The sequence below is a fragment of the Pongo pygmaeus genome, chromosome 16, assembly GCF_028885625.2.
Source record: "Pongo pygmaeus isolate AG05252 chromosome 16, NHGRI_mPonPyg2-v2.0_pri, whole genome shotgun sequence".
Lineage (NCBI taxonomy): Eukaryota > Metazoa > Chordata > Mammalia > Primates > Hominidae > Pongo > Pongo pygmaeus.
In genome coordinates, this window is record NC_072389.2 from 45,496,537 (window position 1) to 45,503,812 (window position 7,276).

Consider the following 7,276-nt stretch of genomic DNA (forward strand, 5'->3'; position numbering starts at 1 on the left):
TTCCCAAAGCCCCTGCACCTGTCACCTGCGGCTGCTCTGGTCCCGGCACCCAAGTCCCTCCCTTTCATCTGTCCTGTAGCCATCAGCCCCCTCTCCACTTTGGGCCTGGAGAGACCTGTCCATTCCTCCCCCTCAGCCTGAGGAGGAAAGGGACAGGCTCCTCTCCTCATTTCAGGATTTCAGGGCTCCTCACTCTGTTCCTTTCCATCTCCAGCTCTGAATCCACAGAACAAAGCCTTGCCCATCTTTATTCAGTGATGACACTACCTGCACTGTTCCTGGGACCCCGACTGTAGCTTCAGTGGGGGCCTGTACTCTCCTGCTCACATCCTGACCTCCTGCAAAGCCAGCTCCAAAAATGCAGAAAATCCAGGCAGTCAGGAGAGCGGAAAATCTTCATCAAAGAGGGCTTTTTTTCTTTTAAAAATACATTTAGGTTTGAAAATTTGTGTTGACAAAGAAAAATGTTATGTAAATAATAGTAGAGAAAATCAGGGAAGTTACATGAATGCCCCGTTTGGGAAATGTGGCCTCGGGCTCCTGGGCTGAGCTGGGTAGAGGGCACTCCCTGCAGTGGGCCAGTCTCACCCCCCAGGGTGGGCAGTGGAAGGGCAAGGATGCCCCCTGCTGGGTGCACTCAAAGCACGCATGTCCTGGAAGTTGCTGTTGGGTCTGTCATTTGTGACCCACGGGAACATCTATGCCAGAGAGTTTGGCAAGTGGGAGCCTTGGGCCATAGAATGTGGTAAGAACTTATATTCAACCAAATGTTGCCTCCCACAAGGGACATGCTTGTGACCTGGACCCCAGCACATATGTCCCAAGTTCATTTGTTCACTTGCCAGTGCTATGTGGGAGCCCTATGCATTGGTTTCCCAGTTTGCTCATCAGAGAAGTTTAGTGGCAGAAGTTGAACTCAGACCTTCAGGTGCTACAGCTACCAGCCAAATGAGAGGATCAGACTAGGTCGGTTTCTTATCTGATGCCATGACTGTTGAAGCAGTGGGTTTCAGGAGCGTGGAACCCTGTTGTCCATCTTGGTCAAGGGCTGGCCCTCTTTTGGAGGGAATATGGCTCTTATGGTATCTGTTTCCCAGTCTGGCAAAGGGAGCCACACTCACCACTCTAGGAACCCAGCCACTTACTAGCTGGTTTATCTTGTGATACTTAACCTTCTTGGGCCTCAACCTGCTCACCTGTAAAATGGGGATAATAATGCCTCATGGGGATGTTGCAAGGATTAAAGAATATAATGAATGGTACTTAATACAGTGCCTACACATGAGCTCAATAATACTATCATTATCATTATGAGTTATCATTGTTATTTTATTATTACTTATTAGCAGACACTGGCAGGAAAAATGGCAGTTTCTTATTCCTTCTTCCACAGTTCTTTCCACGAATGTCTTCACTGCCTTTCTCTTTGGATTTTTCTTCTGGCAGTTCATGTGGATCAGGGGCTGGACCCACCTTTGCAGGGCATACTGAGTTAGGGTTGCTCCTGTCTGTGGACTTGAAGCAAGCTGTTCCCAAGCGGCCTGAACTCATGAAGTGATGAGCACAAGGGCTCCAATCATGAGCAAGTGCCAGCCTCCCACCGGCTTCATGCCACCACAGCCCCCCAGCTGATGAGGCACAGATGAGAGTGCTGAGCTGCCCAGCTGTATGTCCATCTGTGGCCCCAGCTCCAGCCCCCCTCTGCGTACTGAGAGCTAAGCAGAAGTGGAGGCATGGGCAAGGCTGGGTAGCCAACGCTGATCCCTTAGGGAGGAGAGAGGCAATCAAGGTTCCTGTAGATGCCCAGGACGAAGATGTTGCTTGTCCTCCCATTCCAAGCCCCTCTAGAACCCCACAAGGAACCATGTGGGACTTAGAAGTGGAAAACAAACTGGGCATGGTGGCTCACGCCTGTAATCCCAGCACTTTGGGAGGCCGAGGCGGGTGGGTCACAAAGTCAGGAGTTCAATATCAGCCTGACCATCATGGTGAAACCCCGTCTCTACCAAAAATACAAAAATGAGCCAGGCATGGTGGCACACACCTGTAATCCCAACTACTCAGGTGGCTAAGGCAGGAGAACAGCTGGAACTGGGAGGCGGAGGTTGCAGTGAGCCGAGTTCACACCATTGCCTCCAGTCTGGGTGACAGAACGAGACTCCATCTCAAAAAAAAAAAAAAAAAAAAAAGTGGAAAACAATCAGTCCATGTATGTTTCTCTTTGAAGTGCTATTTTGGATCAAATTTACCTGTGTCCATCTTCAAGAAACCCAGAGTTTAGTCCCCACTGGAGCAAAGGTTTGTTCTGTGATCTTAGCAAGTTACCTGAGCCCTTGAATCTGTCAAACTTTTGATCATTTCTAAGATTCCTTCCAGCTCTAAAAATCTCTTTCCACTCGGAAGGGCCAATCTTGTCACTTTTCTTTCTTGCCTTTCCTCTGAGAGATGACAAACCTAGAGATGAGAGCTATAGGTGGCAGGAGAGGCTTAGCTCTCACCCCAGTGTGAGATTCTTGGGCACAATCACTCCTCTGCCTCTGTCAATCCCTCTGTGAAATGGGCCAGTTTTAATAAGTGTGATAGAAATAAATTAGATGATGTCCTTCTCTGGGTGGGCACGGTGCATTGCATATAGGGAAGGTCATCAGTATTGATCAGTTGCTTCTGTTCTTACTCCTGTCCTGGTCCAACCTTTTTTTTTTTTTTTTTTAGAAGTTAAGCCTTTATTTCCTTGTTTTGTAAATAAAGCTAGCGAGTTGGTTGTTTTTTGGTGATTAGTCAAAGAGACCAAATCCCATATCCTCATCCGGCTCCTCCAACTCTTCCTTGGCTTCAACCTTAGCTGGGGCTGCAGCAGTGGGAGCAGCTGTGGTGGCAACAGCCACAGAGGCAATAGCCACAAATGCAGATGGATCAGCCAAGAAGGCCTTGACCTTTCCAGCAAGTGGGAAGGTGTAATCAGTCTCCACAGACAGAGCCAGGACTCATTTGTACCCGCTGATGATAGAATGGGGTACTGATGCAACAGGTGGGTAGCCAGTCTGCAGACAGACACTGGCAACATCGCAGACAACCTTCAGGAAGCAAGAATGAAGTTTCCTCTGTGATGTCAAGCACTTCAGGGTTGTAGATGCTGCCATTGTCAGACGCCTGCTGGATGACCAGCCCAAAGGAGGAGGGAGAAATGTTTGGTGTGCTCAGCAGCGTGGCTTTGTTGGCTCCCACTTTGTCTCCAGTCTTGATCAGCTGCACATCACTCAGGATTTCAATGGTGCCCCTGGAGATTTTAGTGGTGATTCCTAAAGCCTGGAAAAAGGAGGTTTTCTCTGGCCCCAGACCAGTGTTCTGGGCTGGCACAGTGACTTCACATGGGGCAATGGGACCAGCACAGGTGGCAGCTGGCACCTTACTAGCCAGCAACATGTCCCTGATTTCAGTGAGGTCCTCCTTGGTGAACGCAAAGCCCACATTCTCCCGGATATGAAGCAGCGGTTTCTCCAGAGCTGGGTTGTTTTCCAGGTGCCCTCAGATGGCCGTGAGCATCATGGTGTTCTTGTCCATCAGCACCACGGCCTTCTCTCAGAGGAATATGCGGATCTGCTGCGTCTGCTTGGAGCCCACATTGCTGCTCCCACGATGAAACATTTCGGATAATCATCCAAAAGCTGGATGATCTTAAAGTAGTTGGACTTCCAGGTCACCCTGTCTTCCCTGAGCATCACGGCAGTGCATCAGGGATTGCCACGCAGGGTTTAAAGACAATGTCACTTTCATGAGGATGCCAAGAGAGAGCTTTTTTTTTTTTTTTTTTTTTAAATATAAGATGTAATCTCACCCTGTTGCCCAGGCTGGTCTTGAACTCCTGGGCTCAAGCAATCCTCCCACCTCACCCTCTCCAGTAGCTGGGATTATGGGCATGTATCACCAAACTTGGCCTCTGATCCACCTTTTTATCAGGACCTGGGCAAAGCCACAGAGAACAAGCCCCTCAACTTTGTGAATAGCAAGGAGCCAGTGAAGACAGGAATATGTTGGAAGACAGACTCAGGATCCAAAAACATTCTAACCTATTGGAGCACTGGCCTAAACCTCACAAGGTGAAATGAACAGGGCTTAACTGAGAGATCTGGGCTTGGTGCCAAGACACCGACTGTACAAGGACAGGGTGGGGAAGTGGCAGCTTAGCAGAAGCAAGTGTGAATAAAACTGAGGGTTTTCACTGACAGCCAGCTCCATCTGAGTCAAATGACAGTGCTGCCAATAAAAACGGACAGACTCAGGCTGCTGAACTGAAGTCGGGTACTGAGCCCTGTGGTTCTCCATCTTGATATCACACCAGAACCACCTGCAAAGATCTGGTAACACTGCATATTCCTTGCTGTACCAAGACCCTCTGAATCATGATCTGGGATGAGTTGAGAGAGAGAAAGGAAGGTGAGGAGTTTGCATTTCTTTTATTTTTTTTTTAGAGACAGGTTTCACTCTGTTACCCAGGCTGGTCTCAAGCTCATGGGCTCAAGCAGTCCTCGTGCCTTGGCCTCCCAAAGTGTTGGGATTATAGGCATGAGTCACTGCGCCCAGCCAGGAGTTTGAGTTTCTAAAAAGTATCCCCCCTCATTCCAAGATGCATCCAGGGCTTTTGAACCAAGGAACACTCAGTCCCATTCTCATTCTCAGCACAACAGACCACACCCAAAATACTTGAGGAATTCAGTTTAGGTTGCTTTGTTGCAGGGAAGGTCATAAGTTGAAGGACATTTGGTGGAAAGCAGCCAGGATGCAGGCAACACTCTGAAGGGAACCACTTTATAGAAGACACAGGTGGCTAGGAGGCCCAACTTCACATGGATGAGACTTGTTCTCTGAGGTCCCAAAAGTTAGAATCTAGGCCAGGTGCGGTGGCTCACACATGTAATCTTAGCACTTTGGGGGGCTGAGGGGGGCAAATCACTTGAGGCCAGGAGCTCAAGACCCTCCTGGCCAACATGGTGAAACCCCATCTCTACTAAAAATATAAAAATTAGCCAGGCGCAGTGGCACATGCCTGTAGTCCCAGCTACTCAGGAGGCTGAGTCAGGAGAATTGCTTGAACCCGGGAGGTGGACGTTGCAGTGACCCAAGATTGTGCCACTGCACTTCAGCCTGCGCGACAGAGTGAGACTCTGTCTCAAAAAAAATTTAAGTATTTTTTTTTTAAAGTTAGAATCTTAGGAGACTGTCTTAGGTCAGGTTTCTCAGGAAACATGCCGAGATAGAGATTTTCTTGTAGGAAGTTTATTGGGGGTGCTTTCAGAGATAACATCTCTGAAGTAGTGAAAGAATCAGAATCAAGCCAGAGGAAGAAATTGGTGAACAATGCAGTCACAATACAGAATGCTTCCACAGGAAGCCCTGGGGTTGAGCTGGCCCTGTAGAGTTAGCCCCAACTTGGATAAGAGGGCTGTACCTTTGAATTCCACATTGACTTGGCAGATGACTCCTAGGGAAGGGTTGTGAAGTCCAGCAAGACAGCTCCCTTTGGCAGCTGAAGGAAATGCCAAGGGAGAGACTCATGTGTGAGCCATTGGCAGCCAACACTTCTGGCAACTTTGGGGATAAGCTCCTTGGTCCTAAAAGCAGTATCTGGGTGGTGCACCACAGCAACCGAGACAGTACCCCCACGCATAGCCCAGACCTACTTGATTTATGTGGTAAGTTCACGCTACCTGGGAATAGCTCCTCCAGGATTCTGGGAAACTTACAAGAATTAAATGGAGAAACTATAGCCCCCACTACTGCAACTAGTCTTGGTGACACAACTGATATTCATCATTCCCCTCCTCTGCCACTCATTCTAGATTCTTTTTACCTTCAACTTGCACCTCTGCTGGTCTAGGTGGCTTGCCTGTTGGGGTAACCAGTCACCAATCACCATGGCCTTCAGACCATGCTGCTGATGTGCCCACCTTCCACCAAAATTGGGCATACCAACAGACACCCCAGTGGATCACCTGGGTGCCAAACATATTCTTTTCTGACCCCCTTATGTAACAGCAGCCCTATCTCTCCCAAAGGATCGCGGTCAATTGCCCTTCCAGGAAGTGACTCCTCTTCTTTCCTGCTGGTTTCTTGGCACAAAGAGTCTGACTAACAGAAAGCAGCCATACTTAAGTTTATGGGGTTCTTGTTCTGTCCCTGGTGGAAGTGTTCCCCCTCTGGGAACCAGATTCTCTGAACCTGGAGAGCTTGGAACTGCAGGAATGGGAACCACAAATCCCTCCAGAAAGGTCACTGGGAGTGATGGTAAGTGGAGTCATTCCTACTTCTACCCCTAGTTTCCTAAACCTCTATTCTACACGTTGACACATAGCACCATATATAATAGTTATTGATTAGGATGCATACCTCATCCTGGAGCACGGTGTCCTATCATCTCTAACATGGTATTTCAGCTGCACTTCTAAAGGCTGTTCTATCATTCCACCAGCTCTATTCAGCTTCTGGGTGGTGAAGTATGTAATAGGCCTAAAAGATCCCATGATCATGTGCCCATTCTATCCTTAAAGTGGGACTCAGTCTTCTGCAATGGTATGTGAGATCCCACATCAGTGAATCAAACACTCTTTTAGCCCCCACAGAGTGGCCTTTGAGCAGAAAAGACAAATCCATATCCAGAATATATGGCAATTCAGGTCAAGATGAGTCCCTCACCCTTCTGGAGTGGAACAGGTCCAAGGTAGCCAGCTTGGTACTACGTGGCTGGTATCAGTTGCTGGCAGGTTGGACTTTTAGCAGTGACAATAGCTAAATTGGCCTTGGTGAGTGGGAGCCCATTCTGTTGAGCCACCCCTGCCACCACACACGTGACACATGTGTCACCTCCACCTATGCCACCATGGCCACTTTATTCATGTGCCCATTGTGCCGGCATGGGGTGGTCAATGACAGAGGCAAGCTAACATCAATTCCACATCATTCTATCTACTTGGTTATGCAGCCTCCCCTGTGGCAGGTGCTCTCTGATGAGTATTAACATGCAATATCAAGATCTTCAATAGTGAGACCTAGCTCTACAAAAAAAATTCGCCTCGTGTGGTGGTGTGTGCCTGTAGTCCCAGCTACTCCAGGGTCTGAGGTAGGAGATCACTTGAGCCCTGGAGGTCGAGGCTGCAGTGAGCCAAGATCGTACCACTGCACTCCAGCCTGGGCAACAGAGCAAGACCCTGTCTCAAAAAATAAAAAATAAAGATATTCACACTTGGTGCTCACTCAAATAGATATAGCCACATAACTCTTC

At 48.5% G+C, this 7,276-nt stretch overlaps 1 pseudogene; it reads right to left on the reverse strand.

Annotated features, from left to right (window-relative positions):
• Positions 1 to 2,774: 2,774 nt before the first annotated feature.
• LOC129014305 (large ribosomal subunit protein uL10-like) lies at positions 2,775 to 3,719 on the reverse strand (annotated as a pseudogene).
• Between the last annotated feature and the right edge of the window lie 3,557 nt (positions 3,720 to 7,276).